Raw genomic sequence first — 23,708 nt, 5'->3', positions numbered from 1 at the left:
ACATGGTATTAAGTAAGTTGGACGGTGACCTAAATATCTAAAGTATGGTACCAGAGGAATTTGTACACTCTGACAGTGTCTCAACATCACAGAAAGATTGCTTTTATATTTACCTCCATCCCTTTAATTACCAAGATTCCGGCTATGATTAGGTACAAGGTACATTCCCAAGAAGTCTTATACAATACAGTGGTGCCTCGCAAGACGAAATTAATTCGTTCCGTGAGTTTTGTTGTCTTGCGATTTTTTTCGTATTGTGAAGCACGGTGTCGGAAAAGTTTTGGAAAAGCTTCAAAAATCACCAAAGTCTTCAAAAACCTCAAAAAAGGCTACCACACCGCGTGCTATGAGTTGCTCCTCGAAGTCAAGTCGCAACTGTATTAACAGTGTTAAGAAAAAGGAAACAAACTTGCAAGACATTTCCGTCTTGCGAAGCAAGCCCATAGGGAAAATCGTCTTGCGAAGCAGCTCAAAAAACAAAAAACCCTTTCGTCTTGTGAGTTTTTTGTCTTGCGAGGCATTCGTCTTGCGAGGTACCACTGTACTGATAATCTTTCTAATTTACTTTTGGCATTTATTTAATCAGCAAATTTACTTACGGCATAAATTGGGTCCACGCTGCACATCTGAAACCCAGGAAGTTTAAAATATATGTATTACTAATTGAACATTTTCAAACAAAGAAACACACAACGCATCACAAGCAGGTGATTAAAGTTTTTTTTTATTATTTCAGCATGTGAAACTATTTATTTATCGTTTTGGTATTAAGGGAAATCATTATGGAGTTGTTAATAGAATCACAATATAATGTTACAATCTACTGCCATGCGTCCAATAACCCATCTACAGATCCTAATCCTGTTTTCTCATAGGAAAAGAAAATGTAATTCACAGGTATGCAAGTCTAACACAAGGCATCACAATGGCTGTTGACAACTTTTAATAATACTAGAAAAAAATTCACAGACAGCATTCCAAAGAGAATAGGATGCCACATATAACCAAATACAGAGGGTTGAGAAGAAGGCTGCCTCTGTTGTTAGGCAGGTAACCCTGTCCGATTCCAGACAACACTCCCTCTTGGGGGTCCTCCTGGAGCCTTTGCTGTCGCTTGAGGCGCAGGTGACCTGGGTGGCGCAGAATGCCTTCCCATCAGTTTTGGCTGGTGGTCCAGGTGTGCCCCTAACTTCTGCTGCCTGTGCTCCAGTAACCTCTGGGTGTCTTGAAGTTGTTTGCTCTGGCAAATTTTATCCATTCACAAGAAGTGAGCCAAAATGAGAAAAAAGTGCCCAGAGAAACAAAGCTCAGGGGAGTTAAAATTCAAGAGGAAGGGAGCAGGTCCATCATTCATTGTCAGGGAACTGACATCGGAGCCGAGTGGAGAGGTTAGGCTCCCTAATGATGCCGGAGAGGGAACCAGTAAGGGGAGAGAGAGAGCTTCCGCTGGGGAAGGAAGCCAAGGTGACACCAGGAAGAAAGGAGAGGCTGAGAGTACTTCGGAGGGGAGGCTCCGAGACTCTTCCAGTGAGGTCAGTGAGGAGAGTGGAGGACCACCGCTTGGCACGCCCACTCTGCGCAGAAGGCTTCCACGCAGAGAGGCGAGGAGGAGGTTGTCTGTTAAGGAATTATTATGTTGGAGGAAGTTTAGGAAACTCCCACTGACGGATTCTGCCAGTGACTGAGACAGTCGCGTTTTAGGGCTGTCAAACCGGGGAAAGGTCCAGCTATACTACCAGCTCGGAGCAGTTTGGAATTTACGCACAAGCAACCCTAATTCCCATTACATTCATGTACTGCTTTTACTATTAAAGTAGGACAAGTAATACTGCTGCTTTCTGGTATCATGAGCAAGATAGGTATTATTATTATTATTATTATTATTAGAGTTTGGATTTGATATCCCGCCTTTCACTCCCTTTAAGGAGTCTCAAAGTGGCTAACATTCTCCTTTCCCTTCCTCCCCCACAACAAACACTCTGTGAGGTGAGTGAGGCTGAGAGACTTCAGAGAAGTGTGACTGGCCCAAGGTCACCCAGCAGCTGCATGTGGAGGAGCGGAGATGCAAACCCAGTTCCCCAGATTACGAGTCTACCGCTCTTAACCACTACACCACACATAATAATTGAATTTATATACCGCCCTATATACCAGAGGTCTCAGGACTGTTCACATAAAAAGATACCAAGATTTACAAAGGGCAAGATGACACCACCCTCTTCTAATCTTAAGCTGTTTGGACTTGTTGACTTTGCATAAGGTTGTTTCCAGACAGCCTATTTATTGAGCACTAGCAGGCCTCACACCCACATTGCTTAGGAATTGTAAGGAGCCAAAGTATTTGTGGTTTTGAAACCAGTTGGTAATCCAGTGGTTTTGAAAGGTTCAGTCTGCCTGCCATCTTGATTCAAAATGATGTCCAACGATATCCACACATAGATGAAAACCTGTTCTTTGGTCTCAGGAAACATCATGCAAAAGTTGGTTATGATATCTTAAGTCGTGTCTGAATGCATAGCAAACAAAGAACTTTCTAAAATATATAGGATCAAGTGTTACCACAAAATTTCCAGTTTCCCCTTCAGTTTCCTTATGGCAAAAATATACTATCTTTGGGGTGGGTTTGTGGCACAATAGTGTCCAACTGACTATAATTCCCCCCCCCCCAACAGTTTTATTTTCTAACAAATTTCACATCATGCTTCTTCATCATGCTTTAGAAATTCTTGGATATTATACTATCGTTCTTTGCAAGGCGCAGGACTGAGTCATCAGATTCCCCCATTCTGTGAATTCCTCCACAAATGCGTAAGTTCTGAATTGGTCATTGACTCTGCCTGTGACTTTATCAACCTCAGAAATATTCATCTGGATGGAGGCATGGTCTTTAGCACCAATTATCTGGTTGCTAGCAGAGCTCCTCACACGCCGCGAGCCCAGGCCGGAAAAAGCCCAACTGACTATAATTGAGCAAACCGGATTTGCTGGTGACGGAATCCGATCCAAAAATAGTGACAGTCTGGGAAGCACCCTAAGAATGGGGCTGTGCATTTTAAAAATATATATAAGCAAGGCTTTTTTCCCAGCTGGAACTCTGTTCTGGCATCTTTCAGGTGGGCACCATTGCCATTATAAGAGAACAAGGGAAGCATTTGGGGTGCTTTTTCTAGAAAAATAGCACTGTATATAAGGATTAGGAAGTAGAATGCTTTCACTCAGGCTTCCTCAACCTTGGCCCTCCAGATGTTTTTGGCCTACAACTCTCATGATCCCTAGCTAGCAGGACCAGTGGTCAGGGAAGATGGGAATTGTAGTCTCAAAACATCTGGAGGGCCAAGGTTGAGGAAGCCTTCTTTAACTGGTAATCGTAGAAAAGAAGACATGTGCACCATCTGCAGACCAACTTGATTATTGCAAGTGATTCACAAAAACCAAATGCTAAACCCTATGGAGCGCCTTACATGACAAAGCACTGCTCATTCCTTATGACAATTATTTTCCTTATCAATATAAGTCAATATATTTTTGTTAGTTAAACAATAATTCGGTTTTTGAATGGTGGTGCATAGTATGATGGCCTAAGATTGTGTAGCTTAGCTGAGCTATGACAGTTCACTGGAAGTTATTGTTGCTGTTCTGGTGTCTTCTTCAAGCTCTGTGTAAGTTCTATTTTCCAAAAGCATAGTGAACCAAAAACTGCCTTGAGCTTTTTAGATGAAAGGTGGGTTATAATAAATAAATAGGAGGAGGAATAAGGCTGCCAGCTAACTTGAAAGAATGCATTCTGGCCCATTTCTGTCTCTTTCATATCTGGACATCAGACCAGTATTAGTAGGTGATCATGCTCACATGCACTCCATGCCAATTTAGTCCAATATCATGCAACCAACAAAGTGGGAATTAGTCCCTAAAGCTTATATCACAATATAGGTAAAGGTAAAGGTACCCCTGCCCGTACGGGCCAGTCTTGACAGACTCTAGGGTTGTGCGCCCATCTCACTCAAGAGGCCGGGGGCCAGCGCTGTCCGGAGACACTTCCGGGTCACGTGGCCAGCGTGACAAAGCTGCATCTGGTGAGCCAGCGCAGCACACGGAAACGCCGTTTACCTTCCCGCTTGTAAGCGGTCCCTATTTATCTACTTGCACCCAGGGGTGCTTTCGAACTGCTAGGTTGGCAGACGCTGGGACCGAGCAACGGGAGCGCACCCCGCCGCGGGGATTCGAACCACCGACCTTTCGATCGGCAAGCCCTAGGCGCTGAGGCTTTTACCCACAGCGCCACCCGCGTCCAATATATCTGTATATAACAATATATAATCAATATATATAATACAATATATATAATCACAATATATCTGTATATAAAAGCTAATAGTGTGGCATTGGATCCAACAGAAGCAGCAACCACACCACATTGGCGTGGTTCACTTGGATCACTTCTTGGATAGGCTTTCAAATAATCCTCTGATGGATGCATACCCCACTCATAAGCATCTGTGAACTAAAATTAACCCTAATGGGCAGGAAGTTCAATGAACGTTAATACTGCGGGTGAAGAAGAGTTGTTAATCTGATAGCTCCACCTTGTGGCCAGAAGTTTTAAGCACGGAATTGAATTAATTGTTTCCTGCTGACCTTAACGCGTGCTGGAAATTGATATGGCCAGCGGAGCAATTGGAATACCATTTATTTTATTATGTGACCCACCTCAACATTCATTGGGTGAGATCCAGTTAAGTCATATTCAGAGCAGACCCATCAAAACCAATGGAATTTAAAACCATTGATTTTAAAGCACTTACTCTATTGCTTAATTGGTCAGCCACTCCTGAGTTTGTTGAAAGCATGCTCAGATCTCACTTTGGGTTTTATGAATCACCCCTGATGGGATGATGACAATGATTTTTTGCATTTATAGGTCACCTTTCAGAATTGCCTGCCCCTCTCAAGGCAGCTCCCAACATACCCAAAAACATATATATAGGTCTTTTTGTTTTCCCCCCAGACCTTCCTAGGCAGGCTGAAAGCTATACATATGGGATCAGCAAGCATATAAATGTCTTGCTGGTAGATGCTCATGAGGTTGGAAGTTAGAACGGACTGACTCAGTGTCAGTTAGCATTTCTCAGTGCAGAAAGTATTGATCTGATGTGTAGAAATCTTTCCTATTCTGATTAATTCAAGAGGGTTCTGGAAGTTTCATACAGCTGCTCTGTATGAAAGATGCTTCATGATAGTTTGGGTTATACCTTCAGAGAAGCTGAGTACAGCTGGCTTGAACTGGTTCTCTTATGTCTTCCAATTAACGTCATGCCGACTATAAATATAGGCCAGGAGCCTGGGTTTTACTTTCTCTTTCTATCTCTCTTCCTTCTGATGTGGTGTTCTGAACATAGGTTGCTTAGTGTTAAGGTTTAGTCTTGTTATAAGTTTACAGGTTTTTTTAAGTGCTGCAACTGGATTCTTATGGACTGTGCCAATCCTGAATGTACTGGACTGGATTTGTGACTATTATGCTTATTTGCCTTCAGTAGCAAGTAAAGCTCTGCTGGATGAAATACAATTGCCTCTGGTCCATTTTGGGGCACTCTGTATCGTGTTGATAAGTTTTTTCCTCCTCAGAAGAAGCTGGGGCGACACTCAGGACCATGACTGCCACATGCTGGCAGCAGGATCATGAACAGCCCCGAGACATGAGCTTTCACACACCTTAAACACACAAAAACAGCAGGTGGTATTGTCTTTCTTAGAAGACTTCAACTTCAAACTTGAGGTATAAGACTGCATGGAGTTCTCATCTAGCACATCTGTTTATTTATCTATTTTCCTCTGAATAGAAAGATAGCAAGTCGTGAAGAACAGTTTGGATCTTTGGAATGGAATCTGAGTATAGGTGAACAAGTCGTGTTTGTGTATGGCTGCAGAAGAATTATAAAGTAAGTGGCATGGTATAGGCATGAATGGAATGTGGTATGTGTGTGAAGGCCTAGCATATCTCTGGGAAAGTGAAATTTAAAAAAGGCTCAGCATTACCAAAACCCATGTGATTAGTATATGTGTGGATGTTCAAATCATTTTGACAGCTTACTAGTTGTGATCATACGATAGCTACTTGGCTTGCAAATTTGTGTGCTAGTTCCTTTATTTTCCATGAACACTTGCTGAAGACTTAATAGTCAAGATCAGGCACCCCCAAACTCAGCCCTCCAGATGTCTTGGGACTACAACTCCCATCATCCCTAGCTAACAGGGCCAGTGGTCAGGGATGATGGAAAGTGTAGTCCCAAAACATCTGGAGGGCCGAGTTTGGGGATGTCTGGTCAAGATGATCGCCACCTTTAAATTTGAAGGGCTGAGGCATAGGTTCTGTACACAGATAGATAGATAGATAGTTTATTACGGCTATGGGCCCATATTCAATACATCATACAGCAAAACAGGTATAACAAGATAAAATTAATAAATTAAATTACGTTTAAATCAAGTACATCTCAAACCATAAGTTTCTAAATTCCATTAAAATAAGAACAATATAGTGCTTAAAATATCAAATTATCAGTATAAATCAATATTATTTAGGCAAAATCAATAATCATAGAGTAATCCATTTTTCCTTTTATAGGCTAATATTGTTATCAGAAATCTGGCAACAGAAAGGGACCTACTCGGATCAGAATCTTGCAGTAAATGTATTAGCTGTGTTTCCAAGGAGTCACCTGAGATTTCCAATAATAAAGGGGACAAAAATCTGATCCGAGAAACTGAATGTAGTGGACAACAGAATAGTATATGTTGTAAGGATTCTATAGATCTATTATCACCTACACACACCGCTGAGATCCGACCATTGGAAAATCTATTATTCAAGACATTGGAAGGAAAGGCGTTAAATCTTGCCTTAATAAAGGCATATCTGTGGGCCGCTACAGACAAAGAAGTCAAATAAGATGAGTTCTGTACACATTGCCACTGCTGCAGCTCCAGTGTGCTCCCTCTGCTGGAAACCAAGTACACATGATGTTACCCAACAACCAACCATATGTATCCTGCAGTTTCTCAAGAAATATTGTTTGATGCGTTTCCCCTCAAACCAGCTTTCATCCAATTTGAAAACACAAGCTGAAGTTAACGTGTTTGCATTTCACACATCTGTTTTACATGTCAATGCATGAAGATGTGATGGGTTCACTGAATTAGGAGTTCGGTTGAGGTGTGTGTGTGTGTCTGTGTGTGTGTGTGTGTGTGTGTGTGCGTGTGTGTGTGCAAGTACAGTGAAACAAATCAGATAATGGTGTGCACAGCAATGTAAAACACGACTTGAAATGCAGTGGGGGGAAGCAATCTCACAAGCATTGTGTACGTGCCTGTAGCTGAAGGGGCAAATTTGTCTTCTGTTGTTCCAGATGGTGGGGCCTGAACCAAAGGTCAAAATTACAAGAAAGAGGACTGGCTAAATGCTAGGAAAAACTTCTGCTTGGCAGTGGAACACTGTCCTGAAAAAAGTTGGACTTGTTCACAATGCTTAGAAATTCTGAATACACACTTCATAGAGAATGAACTCTTGAGTGTGCATGTATATTCATCAGGGCAACATCATAAGGAACAAGAAATAAAATACTCAAATAGGGCAATGCTTTCTTTAAAGGTCCATATGGAAGTTGGGAAATCATACATTGGATCTGATAACACTTTAAGGTGTAGTGCACTAAATACCATTAAATTAAAAAAAATATGACTATTTGGATCAACAAAGCCTTCTTAATCAAATTATAAACCAAGTAACAAATCATGTACACCTCAGCTGCTTTGCAACCATGGACTGAGCTCCATTTTGAATATATACATATTTGCAAATAAGTAACTAGGAATCAACTTCAGCTTCATGGGTAAGTGTGCTTGCGTGTGGACACAGTGAAGAAGGTGGGACACTTTTGTGCAAGCTTTAATCAGAAGAGGACAGGTGGTGCTTACCTGGGTACAATTCCACAAAATGCACAGCTAAAGATAAAGGCGTATAAGTTTGGAAAGGGTCTGCCCTCTGATCTGGAACAGGATCCTATTAATAAATCTTTGCTTATTTATCTTTACAAAATTCTTAGACGGTTCTCTAGAATTATAGTTTACTTCACATTTTCAGGGACGTAAAACTACGAAGCAGGTATGTCATTTAATGTGAATAGTAAGCTTCCTCGACCTCCATGAAGTCTCCATGGTCCATATGATGCTCTCCTCCAAATCACTGCCTTCCCACACTTTCCCCTCCCTCAATCCATATCCTCTTTCTGGAGTATTCCTGGCATAAGAAAATCTGGATTGGTGGAGGCAAAGTGTGGGCGGTTGGTGATTAAAGGAGAACGTCATATGGCCAATGGAAAATTAATGGAGGTACTGGAATTTTACTGTTCATATTAAACAACAGTATGGGGGAGCCCCAGATGTTGCTGAATTACAACTCCCATCACCCCTGGCCAAAGGTTCCCCATACCTGGCATAGAGCTAGAAAGAAAGCTTAGCCTAAACTCAACCTTTACAACAAGCCCAATGGGGCAGATGCATTTAAATTTATAAAGGTCCAAAGGAAATATATACTTGATTTTGTAAGCACACATTGTATTTATTGTAACTGAGGCTCATACATATTTACTAGGGAGTCAACTCCATTGCCTTCATGGGATTTACCTGACTTCTGAGTAAATATGGAGAATCAAGCTGCAAGTCCCAGCGGTTCCATTTAATTTACTCCACAATAAGCATGTATAGATTGCAGATTTACCAGGACCTAATCCCACTGAGCAAAGTGATATTTACTTCTGTGGGAGACATTGCAAAACGCAGTCCAGGAGCCTAGATGATTAAATACACTGTTTCTTATTAAATAAAACGGAGACTTTCCTTCTGTGTTATCCTATGCCAGTTTTATGGCTTATTTACAATACATGGACCATCACTAATGCCCGCCCTTTCTTTTCTTCATTGCAGTAACATACATGAACATCCTTTCCTCCAGCTTCAAACTCCCCTTTGTTGTAAAATCAGCTTTCCAATCAATTTCTAAGCATTTGCCTACTGCACGTTCAACAAAGACTGTCATTAACGTTATAGCCCTCGCTACTCTGCCATACCCAAACAAGAGATCGCAATGCCGCCAACCCTCTCCAAATGTCTTTCTCCATCTCTGCGTTTCTTTGCCGCCTGCCCATCACTGGCAGCTATCAGTCATTTTGTTCTCTGGAATATTTGCAGCGACTGCTGTAGTGGAGCACTGCTGCAGCAGCAATAGATTGGGGGCCTTTTGGAAGGAAAGGTAGGTGGTGTGTTGTGCCAACGTTACCCTTCATTTTGCATTCATAAATCCTTCGCCCAGCTGTGCCATCTTTGGAGCACGACAAAAGGAAGGCTTGAGTTGATTTTACGCACAAGGTCTCGTTTGTCCTCGGATTTCTTTTGTTGTTGGAGCAGCGGCGGTGGCGGCGGCAGCAGCAGCAGCACCAGCAGTAGCAGCAGCAGCTTCTTGCCGGCTGGGCGATGCACTGAGGAGGGAGAGCTGCAAGCGCGCTGGAGTGGGTGCAGCTGAAAGCTCCAGACGTTGCAGAATGAGTGCGTCAGAAACAGGGAGAGGAGAGGCGAGCGCGGCAGGGGGAGGGACGCCGATGATGCTATCAGGCGCCCAGTAGCAACGGCAAGAGGAGCAGAAGGTGAGCCTAGGTGGACTCCTAGCCGGCCCAGCCACCCCCGGTCCGTTTTGCAGCCCCGGAGGAGGTAGATTTGCCCGAGGTGAGTGAGTGCAGAATGCAGGGGGCGTGGAAGGGGCAGCCTTCGGCTGGTGACAACCTGCTCCCCACTCTCCCTGGTAATCCAGGCCTGGCAAGCACCGGATCCAGGATTCCTAGTTGTTGCTAGGCAGCCCGGGTGGGAGTGGTGGTCATCTTGGGGGTCGGGGTCCCTCCTCCTCCTCGAAAGGAAGTGCCTGCGCTTGTCGTCGCGTAAAGCCAGGTAGGCGACGGCAGCGGAGACCCGGCCGCTGGCGTGGGCGCGCGTCCCTCTTTCCCTGCGCTCCCCCTTGGCGTGCGCTCTAAGCCCACCCTCTCCATGTTCTCTAGGCCTTCCTGCGCTGCGCCTGCGTCCCTCGGGTGCCCGAAGGAACCTGGGCGCAGCACGGGGGGCTTCCGACCCCCACCGCCCCCGCTAGGGACGACCAAAGGTGCCTCCTCACACCGGCGCCCCGTCCGCTCCCTCCGGCTTTTCGCCCGCCCACGTCTCCTCTCTGGAGCGCGGCGTGTGCCTGCAGCCTTTTCTTGCCGGCCTCAGCTGTGGAGAATGAATTAAACCCGCGCTCCGGGCGCAGCGCTGGGCGTGGGGTCACCGAGGGCGGCGGCAAAGGTAACGGGCGCATGGGGTTTCGAGGGGGTCAAGTGTAATCCGGAGGGGGGGGGGAATAATAATCGTTAATTGGCAAGGTTCCCTTTTCTGTTCCGGCGGCTTGGCGCCCCTCCCCCTTCTGCCTTTTCTTACTGTGATACTGTATGTAGGCCAATAATTGTGGTGGGAGGGTTGTTGGTGCGCGTTATTCTTGCCCAGTACTCGTTTTAAGCCTGTTGGAGGGAAAGGATGGTGGACTCTGAGGAGGTATTTGCAAAGATCTGTGCATTTTAAAAATGTCGGTGTGAGAGAGGTTTGCTTTTTCTGGATTGTTTATGTCGGGGGTGGGTCGGTTTCAGGGCTGTGAGGTCTGTTTCTGCAAGAAATTCAAAGTAGTGTGAACGGCGGAGTCAGCAGCTGTGTATTTTACAGTATTGGGTTTCCCTTTACCATAAGGTCCCGGGGTGGGTAATAGCAACTGAAAAAATAAACAATTACTGTATATACCAAAAAAAAACAGTTAACAACCATGAAGACAAGTGTAAGGACAATGAAAAACACTCCCATGCATAAAACAATTACATATATAAAAACAGTTAAAATTCGTTCCAATGCAGACTGGGATGTAAAGATATTCAACTTCAAAGGCTTGGTGAAAAAAGGTATTGAGTAGGTGCCAAAAACATACACACACACCAGAGACTGCCTGTTTAATATGGAATGGGAAGGCTTTCCAAAGGCTGCTACCACATTAAAGGCTTGATTCCTCTATCCCAAGAAAGGAACCTCCTGATAACATGGTATCCACAGGGGGCCTTCTCCTGCAGAGCACAGTGATCAATTGGATATACAAGTGAAGTGGTGAGACTATCTTTTTGATTTCCTGGTTCCCAGCTATGTAGGGCTTTGTACCCCAGTACTTGGCAGCATGTCCTGTAAGCTATACGCTGAGAAAAAAAGTACTGTATATAAGAGTACAAATCTACATCTAGGTTACTACAGATCAGGAACTTACTTAAACATAGGACTCTTAAAGCTGGCCAGTTGAACTGCACAAAGACCTAGTCAAAAGCAAACACATTTCATTCATTCAGCCTTTATTGGCATAATAGCAAACACTTAATCGTATTTTATAGGAGAGAAACTTAGAACAAGACTAGCCATGCCAGAGAAATATGTATTTTCACTTGCGTTAAATTATACGGAGTAAGAAGTAACTTTTATCAACTGCAAATCACTTAGAGTTGTAGATCCTGAGGATCTACCTTTTACCTATCCTGGTTTACATGAAAGTATTTGGCAGGATCTTTTAACAAGTCACAGGTTAACTTTGTGATTTATATAGGGCTTATAGCAGGCATGTCCAAAGTCCATTTTGGGGGCCAAATTCGGCCCCCGTGGCAGCATATGTCCTGGGATAAAATCCTTTAAAAGCTCAACAACTTTGGGGTGAAATTGTAAAAAAATAAAGCTCAACAACCTAAATCCTGAAAAAAGCTCAACATCATTGGTTGGCCCTCACACATGTTCACTTCATCAAATCTGGCCCTCTTTGAAAAAAGTTTGGGCACCCTGGCATATAGGAATGGGTAGTCTTGCACATGGTTACAGCACAGTCCAATCCTACTTAGAGACAAATTTGGTCAGCTTCATTCCCAGGCAAGTAAGTTCAGGAGTGCAGTTTAAATTTAGGTTAATTACCAGGAGTGGTGATTCCCAAAGTGTGTGCTGGAGAGTTTCTAGGGAGGTCTGGGCTCTTGGGGCTTTGTGTGTGCGTTTGTAGTAGCAAGTTTATTACGTCTTTGCTGTAGTACTCTCAGCTGTTCTTGAGGGATTTCATACCTGATTATAGCAAGATGTTTTTGTGTGCCATGTTCCTTTTGCTGGTGTAAATAAATTAAGGTGTGCTAACAATAGACATGATGGTGTCCCTCATGTGCCTGCCTTTGTGCATATTGCTGTGAAGGGAAGCACCATGCAGAGGCATTATAAATTAAGAATGTGTTTCCAAAGTGGCCTGCCTTGAGCTTCTCCAATTTGTGTGGTGGTGAGTGACTACTTATAGTACAGTATGTCTAATACCCCATGCTCCCTTGGGTTGATTTCAAGGGTGACAAACAATTTGTGTCCCATCCTCCCTCACAAAGTTCTCCGATGCCATAGAATCCCTCACACCCTTCTGCTCATGGGTCTTGTACGTGCCCTTTGTCATTTTATCAACTTGGCTCAGCCAAATCATCTGTTTCACATTATGTCTCAAAGTTGAGGAGCCTCATAATTCTTACAGCCTTGGGAATTGGTTTTCTGACTAAGTTGGACAACTTCTGCACCATGGCAAAATTCTGTTTTGATCCTAGGAATTACCGGGGCTCTTAATTGAGAATTACTTAGCATGCATCCATCTCTGTTCCCCAGACTTTGGGACCTGGGTGGATGCAAACTGATTTCATACCAGGGCCTTGGCAGTTTCAGATTGCATTGCAATTACTGGCAGTGCTGCAATGAAGAGCTGTCCTCTTGTATTCTCTAAAGCACCATGCACATGGATGGTGTTTACAGCATCGCCTGCTGACACCATTTTAAAGCATGTGAATGGCATTAGAGTAGGGGCTTAGATGAGCAATAACTTCTCCTTAAAAGAGAACTGCTGTTGAGAAGCGCAGGAGAGGTATTTCCTTCTCCCACTAAGAACCTTGCTCTAGGAGGGGCCAGGTGCAGAAGAAGGGAGGATTTGAGGAGGTATTGCAGCTCCCTCTTCTGCACAGTTACTAAAGGTGCCTGAGCCCTTACCTCATTTGCACCCAATCACCCTAGTTCTAGAGGACATTCTTAGTCTGTGTGGGTGTGCCAGAGATCTGCTTGGTTGGGGAGGTGGGACTTGAAAATTGTGGGTAGGAAGGAAGGACTTGTTCTCCTCCTCGCCAGATTTCCCAACCGCCACCAAATGGCCATTTGGAGAAATGCAAAAAAACTCCTACCCTCTCTATGAGATATTTTGTCTGTTTTGGAAGGAGTGAAATGCTCTCTAAGATAGTAATTTTATCTACTCAAAATGTTTAGTATGGATTTATTTGTGGAAGACAAAATACTGCCGGAGAGAAGGTTAATTCCTCAGAATTCTGTAGATTTGAGTCCTAGATGATACTGCCAAGGCCGTGAGAAGAGCTAAGAGAGCCTTAGCTGCAGCTTGCCACTTCCTCCTGGTGACCTTTGATCTAGTTTGGAGATATTAGATGCAAGCACCCTGTATCTGCTGTCCTTTTGATATGGATGACCCCTTGCGGTGGAGCTTTCCGCCTCTCTTCTCAAAGGACTGACGCAGATACCCTAGGGGAGCATAAGCTGCAGCAGTGTGCAGCTCCCTCCCTCTCTCTCTCTCTCTCTCTCTCTCTCTCTCTCTCTCTCTCTCTCGGGATGGTATATTTTAAATTTTGCATGTACAAAACTTAAGGCATTTACAAGGCTGCAATTCTATGCACGCTTACCTAGAAATGAGCTCCATTACGCAGAGTGGGCCTTATTGTGGAGTAAACATCTGTAGATTTCCCTAAATATGCCAACTAGTACAATTTTATGTGCTAAGTTATAAACAATGCATGGCTTGGGGGAAACCCAGCCAGATGGACGGGGTATAAATAATAAATTATTATTATATTATTTGACATTGTTGAAGTTTTACTGCTTTAGGGTTGATAATAAAATAAATATTGCATACATTCAAAATTTGCCCTCAAAATCTCTAGCCTGGCTGTGCAAATTAGAACCAGTAGCCTTCAACATTTTCAGATCTGGGATCCAGTTTCATCCAGAACATGCATTGAAGATGGGGAGTCCCACTTCCCACCAGACATATCTCCTTCAGGAATGTGTTCCATAGTTAGGGTGCACCACAGAAAAGACCCTTTCTTTGTACTTCTAAAGATGGAATGAGAGAAGGGGGGGGGGGACAGTTCTCTTGTTGCTACCCCCATGAAATCAGGATCCAATTCAGTTGTGGGTCCTAATCTACCAGTTTACGACCAGTGCCCTAGAATAGCTCCTGTTGCAAGGGAAGATCAGAATCCGGGGGGAAAACTGGCTTCCATTCTTGTTGTCATGGAATGCCTCATATTGCGCAGAACTTTGCAAACCAATGAGCTAGAAAACAAAGCTCATTGTTAGGAAGTGAGAGTCTTAAGCTGTCTTAATAGGTCTGGCAGGATAACTTTGACAAGAGGTATGTCATACCTCCATTCATCTCAGTAAATTTCACCTCTGGATCCTAATAATTCTGTTTTTCTTTTCCCCAGCATAAACTGTCTGACCACATCAAATCCCCAGGGACTGTGAGTATTTGTTAGCATTTACTACTCTCTTACTTTCTCTAATCTGTTTATATCCAGCCTCCATTGTGTGGGGAACAACAATTGCGAAAAATAATAAAATAAATGGCTGTACAACAGAGGTACCCCAGGCTTGGCAGAATACCAAGCATTTTTGTAAACTGGTCATTTATCTGTCTGGCAGCTTTGTGCAGCGTGGGTGTGTGGTACAAAATCTGCTAAGGTTATATGCAGAACAAGGGCTGTTTATATCTGGGGAAAAAGTATATAAAAGTTTTCAGAAAATAAAAGGGCCTCATTGCAAAAGTTGCCGGCATTTGAATTCTAAGCTTGCTTCCTTGGAAGCAAACCCCTCTGGAGTATATTGAAATTTCCTTTGCGGTGGGCTGGGAACTGTGATTCCAATTCAGATGTGCTCTGGATGTTTGCAATGGAAGCCAGCTGTTAGGCAGCACTGACAGACTGACTGGCACTCCCTGTGTATTTATTACATTTCTATCCCAGCCTTCCTTCCTGTAGAACCCATAATGTATGGAATCAAGGCACTTAATGGCCCTGAATCTCTGGAGCAGTGCTTGTACCTTGAGGGTGGAAGGTGGGTATAGTGGGGAGACCACTGTTTTGGAACCTAATATAAATTAGCTTAAGGAAATTCACAGAAGGATAACTTCCAGTCCCCTGAAAAGTTTTGATGTAAGGCCAGGGGACCTTCCTGAACGATGTGGTGGGGCAGAGGGGAATTATGCGAAGATGGGCAGAGCATCACATCTGCATCCTGTCAGTCTCCTCATCCCATCAGGGGGGCTTTTCGCGGTGCACAGATGTCAATGGCATAAGGAGAGCACGTGAAACTTCCTGTGAATTTCCTTAGTACAGCAGCTTTTCTTAGGATCCAAGCCACAGTTTTTAAAACAAGGATAAATATGCATGTTACGCTTATAAAAGCAAATAAAAATATCAGGCAGGTTGCCTGTCTAAGCCTTGAAGGAGATGCAGAAGTTGGATCTGAACAAGCATTCAGTTTGTATCAGCCAAACTGTCAGTGGGGGCTACCAGGCGCACCTTGTGGGTGAGGAATGTGGTGTGAGCTCTCTTTTATATTATAGAATTATAGAGTTGGAAGGGACCATGAGGGCATCTAGTCCAACCCCCATGCAATGCAGGACTCGTTTGTCCGAGTTGAACCCACAACCCTGAGATTAAGAGTCTCGTGCTGTATCTACTGAGCTGTCCCAGCTGGATATGTTTGTCTTCATCCTTCTCTTGGTTGTTGCTCCCAGTTAAATGTATCCTGACAAACGTTAGTTCAGGTACACATGTGTGCATCGGCTGGAACACTAAAGATTGCCAGGCTCCTTTGGAAGTGCAAGAGGAGGTGCGTGGCATGGGGCTGCTACCCATGAAGTGTTTGTTGATTGCACCGTTGATCGTGACGTAGCTTGATGGCAAAGGCCATTTTGACCATGTAAAGTTGACAAGTGACGAAAGCATTTGCTTTCAGATGGCTGCAACCAGCAACATATTTGAGCAGCAAGAGCTTAAGAACTTTTCTGGACACTCTTGTTCTCGCACCTGAGATGATTGCATTGCAATGGTAGTTTCGGCTGGTTTGGTATCATCCTAGCAAATTAACTCTGTTGAAGTCCATGTGTCCCTGATGTTGCCTCGGTGGAAGATGGAGAGGGGTGTGTGAGTGTGTATGCAAACTAGCCTACTGTGCAGAGGTAGAATTCACATCCATTGCTTTGCAAGCTTTAGCCTCTGGCTGCACCCCTTGCCACGTGGCCCCCTGAAACACACTAAGAAAGAAAGCGGCTTGAAAAAAGGTTCCGCACCATAGTGCTACACCAGCAACACAACATAGAGTTCAAAGAAGTTGGAAGCTTCGCTTTGATGTTGCTTGATATTGGCAAGCACAGTTGACTACCATTATCTGAATTGATATACTTTTAATGCACAGCGTTCTTCCCTTTCCTGTGCCTTTAAAGGGGCTCAGTTTTTCAAAGAGCTATGGGAGTTATCTCCCTACCAATGCAGTGTGTACAACTCTAAATTATGTGCCCTTAAAGGAGGCATATCTGTAGAAGTTCTGACCCTGGAAAGGTCCCTGTGTTCCTATCAATTCCTGGCCCTGTTAACCTGCCTTTGTGGTATTCAAGGCATTTAAACTATTCTGAAGACTGAAAGAGCTGTGTGCTTTCATGAGAGTAATTAATTCTGGTTACCACATGATTGTTGTTTCTCATATAGACTCTACGTCGAGAGTGGAGAAAATTGTATACAGTATATATGTATATAAATCTTATAACTCATTTAAATCAATCTTGCATTTCTGTTATTTTAGGTTTCACATATGTGCTCCAGATACCTTTAATCTGTTTCACAACTGACATAAGTATCCTTGCACAAGACTTTGTGGGATCATGAAACCAGTATTGTGTTTTAAAGTTATATGTTATATACCGCCTTGCAATATTTTATACTAAAGTGCGGTTTATAAATATTTAAATAATGATAAACTACTTTGGGTGACATTAGATTGTCCCATCTAGATTAATTTTGCCTTGTAAAATTCGACCTGTTGATTTTATAATGCTAAAAACACTCAAAGCAGCACATTTCAAATATTGGCCAACCAATTTAAATTGGATTAAAATATCTAGCAGAATATTTAACCTGGTGCACTGATGAGATGAGCCAGCAGAACTTTTTACTTCCCTGTGCCATTTTCTAACACATGTGGCAGTTCTTAGGCAGAGCATTCCCAGGGGGGCCAATTGCCTTGAGTTAGACTTTGATCTGACAGAAGGTCATTGTTCTGCTTGAGCCATAAAAAGATGTCAATTTTCGATTTTGACCCATATGGTTTCTGCTTGAAAGCCTTATGCTTTCCCAGAGATGGGCTGTCTGTAGCTTACAAGCTGTGTGAAAGTTCATTAGGGCAGTTTTGTATCCTCTACAATGTAAAAGTCCTGTGAGCTCTTGTTTTCCCACTGTGTATGATTATAAATTGCTAGCTTTCATGGTGGCTGAAGGAAGTTTGGAAATGTGGTGGGAAATAATGCTGAAGGAATGAATCAAATAAGATGTTATTTCTCTGTGGATTTTTCAACTCATCTTGATGGCGTTGATAACACTTGTGCGTAGGGCTGGGCGATATGTGGTTTTCAACAGTGTGATATATCACTAGCTAAACACCGCAATATATTGACGTATCGCAATGTATAAAATAAGGAAGGAGCTATGTAGAGGCCTTGGCTGGCTTCATGGTTTTTCCTGCATCGTGATTTTTGCCAGCGCCTGCTCTTGTGATTCGCTGTCCCCTGCATGAGGCAGGGAAGAGCTGAGCTGGCAGAGTTAATAGGGCCTGCAGGAATCGAGAGGAGCATTTGCTAGCTATACTGTTTCCCCCACATTGTGATTTTCTCATAACACACACACACACACACACACACACACTCGTGTTATTGCCAGGTCAAAAATTATGAAACCAATATCACGATACGGACTTCAAAGCGGTTTTGGATGATATGTTGATATATCACCCAGCCCTACTTGTGCGGCAATCCTAACCCCAACCCCCACAGGGTGGTAGAGCTTACTGCCATATCTGCAGACTTTGCTGACCATGGTGGAAGGTGTGCAGGGTGCGGATGTTTGGGTCCGATTCCTATGCCATTTCCAGGCTAGCATAGTGATCAAGCCTGGATCAGGCCTAATGTCATCATACAACGGCAGTGAGACCAGATTGGGACCCAACAGATCCCTGGAAGCCAGCTCAGCCCTGCCCCTCCCTATTGGAGTTTGGATTTGGATTTGATATCCCCCTTTATCACTACCTGTTTTGAGACTTTCCTCTGGCGAAGAACCTGCCAGCATGCCACAAGTTGAGAGGGACACTTCCGCTCAGGGAGGATTTGATTTAAATCAAATAAATTTAAATAACGATTTAAATCACTAGTCAGTCACACTTGATTTAAATCCTTTTCTTTTCTTTTCTTTTCTTTTCTTTTCCTTTTTACAGAAAGGCTCATTCTTGCTGCTATAATCTTAATATTTACAACCAGATGAAGGTTTCATTTTCGGAATAAAAAATTTTCAGAGTAGTTTTTACAGTTGTATCAAGAATTACTGATTTGGTTAAACTACTATAAATTCATAGACAGATAATTATGAAATTATTGTGAGGTTTAATAAGTTAACTCTTTATATTTGGACAGCTTTTCTGCTATACTTTGTTGGAAGGAGAAAAATAATCATTTCCTTAATAACAATTTAAACAATTTATTTAACTAAAACAATAACATTATAGCATATGTATCCATGTTTGTTAACTGATATGGTTAAACAATTAAAAAATCAACAACAACTTAGACTGCGTTTTAGAACACCTGAAAAACTTAAAACATACACTTATTTCCTGATGAATAGACTTTGGACTATAAAGGTAAAGGTACCCCTGCCCGTACGGGCCAGTCGTGACCGACTCTAGGGATGTGCGCTCATCTCACTCAAGAGGCCGGGAGCCAGCGCTGTCCGCAGACACTTCCGGGTCACGTGGCCAGCGGGACGAAGCTGCACTGGTAAGCCAGCACCAGTGCCGCACACGGAAACGCCGTTTACCTTCCCGCTATAAAGCGGTACCTATTTATCTACTTGCACTTAGGGGTGCTTTCGAAATGCTAGGTGGGCAGGAGCTGGGACCGAACGACGGGAGCTCACCTCGCTGTGGGGATTCAAACCGCCGACCTTATGATCAGCAAGTCCTAGGCACTGAGGTTTTACCCACAGCGCCACCCACGTCCCTACTTTGGACTATAATGTAACTTAAATAGAAAACTATCTTTAGAAAGATTTTTCATCCAAAAGCATTTTTTTTTAAAAAAAAATCCTTTTTAAATAAAAAAAATCTTTTTTCTTTTTTTGAGTCATTTATTTTTATCCACCCTGCTTCTGCTCCAGTATGGTGTGAGGGTTTTTTGGATCACAGTGCTAGTCTGCAATCCTGAAGAGGGGAGGGAGAGAGAGCTGGCTGTTGTTGAAGTGCCACATCCATCGCTCTGCGGGGTTTGTGCTTTCAGGGCAGAAGTATGAGCTCTTGTGGTCCTCTGTCCTTTTCTGTCTCCTTCTTTAATGATTTCCCTCCCATTGGGAACTATGGATGGGAAATCAATGACACCAGCCTCCAGGGATGCTGTGTGTTTTCTTTTGGTTTGGAGGTGAATCAGGCGACGGGGATAGCTGTGCCTTTTCCCCAGCCCTCTCCTCGCAGTACCCCCTTTTGGACCTATGGATGTCAGAGCTCTATGGAGGAGGCGTCTGACACCAGACTTCCCTTGCCACGATTGCTGCCCCCTCCACACTTGCAGAACAACCTCTGATGCTTCCTTGCCACATTTCCCCCCTTGAAGAATGACCTCCGATGTTTGCTATAGCCCCTGGAACGCTCTCTTGCAGGTTTAATTATTTTCAGGGACAGCTTGGGTTCCACGCTTGTGGGAGATGTTGATAACAAGCGTAAGAATCATGTTGTGTTTCTTTCTTCCTCGGCTGTCCCTTGGCGTTGACGCCATCTTGATTGGACCTTCTCTGGTGATCCTAAAATTGACTGGGGGGTGGGGTAAATTCTATTGGGAAAACCTTCCGGCATGCGGGATTTGGCCGATAACCCAGAATCTTTAGCTGGACCCTGAACTTCAGGAAAGAGTTTTGATTGGCGCAGTTGGTGTATTCTACACTGTAGAAGTTAGCTCCTCTCCTCCAGTGTCACAACCCAACAATGTGATCCGACCCCTAACAATGCTTCTCTTAGCTTAAAAAACAAATTGTGGTTGGTCAGACTTCCTGCTGTCTCATCTAGTTTGGCTCTGAAATATGCCATTTAGTTGGTTCACGATTCATTTCCCCTTGTTTGCTGCTGAATAAACGTCTGGCCCTTGCCCGTTTTATTTTTCCTTTTGCAATTCAACATGACATATATTTGTAGCGTTACATGTCAGAGGCTTTTTCTACCAAACTTTGTTTTTCAGAAGAACAACAAACTTTTCTTAAAAACATGAAACCTTCATGTGAGCCAGAAGCATGGCAGCTGCTATTTCTCAGGTTTCATAAATAGTTGTGCCTTGACATAATTTAAAATCTGTTGAAACTGAGGGCGAGGAGGAGTAGGAACCGGGTCTTCATTAATTTCCCTTTGAATTCAGATCGGAAGCTATGACTTGTCACACTTTCTAATACAGAGCAGTGTAAGCTCCTTGGGAAGAGATTACAAATAATATGGTTGGTGCATTAATCTGGGCTTCTTGGTGGATGTTGACAACCTATTTTTAAATCTGACAAACAAGACGGTGGAAAGTAATCTTGTTGTAGCAGCTGTATGAAGATCTAGGGAAGATCTTACTCTGCCCCATCCCATGATTTTTAGTGTCTACACAAAAGTGCTGGAATAGGTTGCCTGGGGATTTGTGATTAGGTGTTGTGTACTGTGGACCTTCCTCCTTTATCTTCTGAGCCAGGTGAGGTGGTGTGAAGGGCTTCAGTGGGAAAGTGGGCTATAAATTTATGAATTATTAAGTAAAAAGGATTCTGGTGGTAGTAAGTGATGTAGGAACCAGAGAAGGGCATATCTTCTGGCAAGTTGAGAGTAAAGGCTTAAAATTTAGGCCGAGAATGAGAACTTTAAAATTTTGGGAATGTAGGGGTGGTCCCTCCCGACTTACGTTTTGTTTCAGGGGCCTCCTGAGACCTATTCTTGAGTCATGACACAATCATGGTGCATCAGTGTTGGGTTGATTCTTCTTTACCTTGTTCTGTGATCCTTCCCCAATGCCAGCTCATTCTTGCTTTCCGGGAGGATAAAATGCAGCAAAAGGGAGGTGAAAATAAACCCAAACATTTGTGGTATTCCATATTGTTACGTAAATAATAAATAAATAAATGAATGAATAATTGTAAGTTGAATATAAGGAATGAAATGTGAATTAGAGATAAGTATGTAATATCACACAGCAGTGGGGAAAACTATGGAACGTAACTATGACTAGGAGTGGGAAGTCAACTTTTTGGAAAAATTGTATTAAATTTGATGTAATTTGGCATTGATTTGTTTTTTAAAAAATGGAAAACAAATATTATTTGGTTAAATAAATAGTTAGTTAGTTATGAGTTTTCAGCAGGGAGTAGGGGGATATGTACTGATTGCAAATGAAGCAGTGTGACCACCGCAAAACTTTTGCAGGGTTGCATAAGCTTAGTTGTACTGTACTGCATATGACCATAGCCTTGCCTGCCAGAGTTAGGGGGTCTTTTTATTAAGGGCATCTATCCCCCCTCCAGGGATGCGGGTGGCACTGTGGGTAAAAGCCTCAGCGCCTAGGGCTTGCCGATCGAAAGGTTGGCGGTTCGAATCCCCGCGGCGGGGTGCGCTCCCGTTGCTCGGTCCCAGCGCCTGCCAACCTAGCAGTTCGAAAGCACCCCCGGGTGCAAGTAGATAAATAGGGATCGCTTACCAGCGGGAAGGTAAACAGCGTTCCGTGTGCTGCGCTGGTTTGCCAGATGCAGCTTTGTCACGCTGGCCACGTGACCCGGAAGTGTCTCCGGACAGCGCTGGCCCCCGGCCTCTTGAGTGAGATGGGCGCACAACCCCAGAGTCTGTCAAGACTGGCCCGTACGGGCAGGGGTACCTTTACCTTTACCTTATCCCCCCTCCTTCCTCTAGCTCTCTCAGTGCAATGAGTGGTCAAGTTTAGAACTGCAACAGCCTTCAGTTATATTGTACTACATATCCCACACCCATATATGTTTATCATAGAATCTCAGAACTGTTGAGTTGGAAGGGACCCTGAGGATCATCCAGTCCAACCCGCTTTTGCTCAAACCACGACTCCGAGATTAAGAGTCTCATGCTCTGCTGATGGAGCTATCCCAGGGCAAAGCATTTATTTACTATGTTTACACCCTGGTTTTCTGGTATGATGGAACTCAAGACGGTATTCATAGGGGCTGCCAGGCTGTCTCTTGCCCTGCTTAGCTTTAGCAAAGTTGCTGTACCATACGCCTTGAGAACCTGCCCTGTTCTGAGACCATTCAGAGCTTTGAAGAGAGTTGACTATACTGGACAAGTTATTGGCTTAGTTGCTTAGAATGTACACATTCCCAACACTTTCTGGCAGTTGCATGCTGCAGTGAAGAAGAAGAAGAAGAAGAAGAAGAAGAAGAAGAAGAAGAAGAAGAAGAAGAAGAAGAAGAAGAGTTTGGATTTGATATCCTGCCTTTCACTCCCTTTAAGGAGTCTCAAAGCAGCTAACATTCTCCTTTCCCTTCCTCCCCCACAACAAACACTCTGTGAGGTGAGTGGAGCTGAGAGACTTGAAAGAAGTGTGACTAGCCCAAGATCACCCAGCAGCTGCATGTGGAGGAGCGGAGACGTGAACCTGGTTCACCAGATTACGAGACTACCACTCTTAACCACTGCACCACACTGGCTCTACACCACACGTGGAAGACGGATAATAGTGCCTGTCTTCCGTTACTGACTGTGCCAATAAGATACCCCAAAGTTCCTCCAAACACAGCTGGAAAACCACTTTTCTAGGCTGAGCAGTCTTTGAACATGCTGTATTTATTATATTTCTTTCATTTTCTCGTGTGATACTGAAATGCAGTGGGAGTAACATAAATGACCAGGCAACTCCCATTTATTTTCAGTGACAGCAGTTTGGTCCTTAATGGGCTGCCTGTGAGATGTGCTTGTTGAACTGCATTTTTTTAAAAAAAGATTTTGTGGCAATTAATATAATGCACTTAAAATTAAAAATGTAAGCTAAGATGAGCTGGAATCTGCAGCCTGTTCTGCAAATTAGGGATCATGTTTGCACGATTTCTTCCTTTTGCAAACTGTTCTGCGATTGCTGCTGTCTTGCATAATTGTCACAGAAGTGGAAAGGATACTTGAATCTCCCAACCTGAACAAATGTTATTCAGCGCCTCTCTGCTCTCAGACTTCAGCAGTTATTACTCATACAAACG

The 23,708-nt window shown here is 43.6% G+C and overlaps 1 protein-coding gene across 5 annotated transcripts in view; it reads left to right on the top strand.

The window, feature by feature from the left end:
* The first annotated feature begins 9,499 nt into the window (after positions 1 to 9,499).
* The window catches only part of FAM169A (family with sequence similarity 169 member A), a 35,340-nt gene continuing 21,131 nt past the window's right edge, over positions 9,500 to 23,708 (top strand). The window contains exons 1-2 of one of the 5 annotated variants that reach the window (XM_028748269.2): positions 9,500 to 9,695; positions 14,649 to 14,684. The gene's annotated coding sequence lies outside the window, so the exon portion shown is untranslated. Of the gene's footprint in view, positions 9,775 to 9,828; positions 9,994 to 10,029; positions 10,381 to 14,648; positions 14,685 to 23,708 lie in introns of those variants that run through there. The other 4 variants (XM_028748266.2, XM_028748271.2, XM_028748268.2 and 1 more) reach the window with 4 other exon arrangements.

This window comes from Podarcis muralis, chromosome 11, assembly GCF_964188315.1.
Source record: "Podarcis muralis chromosome 11, rPodMur119.hap1.1, whole genome shotgun sequence".
Lineage (NCBI taxonomy): Eukaryota > Metazoa > Chordata > Lepidosauria > Squamata > Lacertidae > Podarcis > Podarcis muralis.
Note: the sequence above shows the minus strand (reverse complement) of the source record. Positions and strands in the feature narration are given on the sequence as shown.